The following is a 1,157-nucleotide window of genomic DNA, read 5'->3' on the forward strand; positions in this document are numbered from 1 at the left end:
ATGTCTGGAACCCTTGATGTCCTGCAAAAGAAGGAGGAGGATGTCCTCAAATTTCTTGCAACAGGAACCCACTTAGGTGGCACCAACCTAGACTTCCAAATGGAACAGTACATCTACCAAAGGAAAAGTGATGGCATCTACATAATAAATCTGAAGAGAACCTGGGAGAAGCTTCTGCTGGCAGCTCGTGCCACTGTTGCCATTGAAAACCCAGCTGATGTCAGTGTCGTATCCTCCAGGAACACTGGCCAGCGCGCTGTCCTGAGGTTTGCTGCTGCCACTGGAGCCACTCCTACTGCTGGCTGCTGCACTCCTGGAACCTTCACTAACCAAAGCCAGGCAGCCTTCCGGAGCCAAGACCTCTGGTGATTACTGATCCCAGGGCTGACCACCAGCCTCTCACAGAGGCCTCTTATGTTAACCTGCCTACCATTGCTCTGTGTAACACAGACTCTCCTCTGCATTATGTGGACATTGCCATCGCACGCAACAACAAGGGAGCTCACTCAGTGGGTCTGAGGTGGTGGATGCTTGCCCGGGAAGTTCTGCGCATGTGTGGCACCATCTCCCGTGAACACTCATGGGAGGTCATGCCTGATGTCTACTTCTACAGAGATCCTGAAGAGACTGAAAAGGAAGAGCAGGCGGCAGCTGAGAAGGCTGTGACCAAGGAGGAATTTCAGGGTGAATGGACCGCCCCACCTCCCGAGTTCACTGCTCCTCAGCCTGAGGTCGCAAACTGGTCCGAAGGTGTGCAGGTGCCCTCTGTGCCCCACTGAAGGCTGGTCTGCACCTCCCACTGCTCAGGCCACTGAATGGGTAGGAACAACCACTGGGTGGTCTTAAGCTGTTCTTCCACAATCTCTTAGAATGGAAATAAGCTGACGGAAAGTAAACGGTTTCAAAAAAAAAAAAAAAAGAATACTAGATCTGGATATCATTTACAGAATTTGAAGTATCAGCTTACAGGATTTTCAAGTTAGAGTACATCATGTGATTGCCTCATTTCATTAAGCAATGTAAGTAAGTAAAAAGAATAAAAAGGAGCATCGAGTGAGAAGTTAGGATTCCCAGGAAAAGCCAGTTCTCTATGGTTTGGGGAAGTATAGCACTAAGAACTGCCAGTTTTTGAAACCAGAGCACAAGTTCTCCTAGTC

General features: G+C 49.1%; 1 pseudogene; it reads left to right on the forward strand.

Moving 5' to 3' along the window:
• On the forward strand, nt 1–846 carry LOC132502696 (small ribosomal subunit protein uS2-like; annotated as a pseudogene).
• Nucleotides 847–1,157: the final 311 nt, after the last annotated feature.

The sequence above is a fragment of the Mesoplodon densirostris genome, chromosome 15 (assembly GCF_025265405.1).
Source record: "Mesoplodon densirostris isolate mMesDen1 chromosome 15, mMesDen1 primary haplotype, whole genome shotgun sequence".
In the NCBI taxonomy this organism is placed as follows: Eukaryota; Metazoa; Chordata; class Mammalia; order Artiodactyla; family Ziphiidae; genus Mesoplodon; species Mesoplodon densirostris.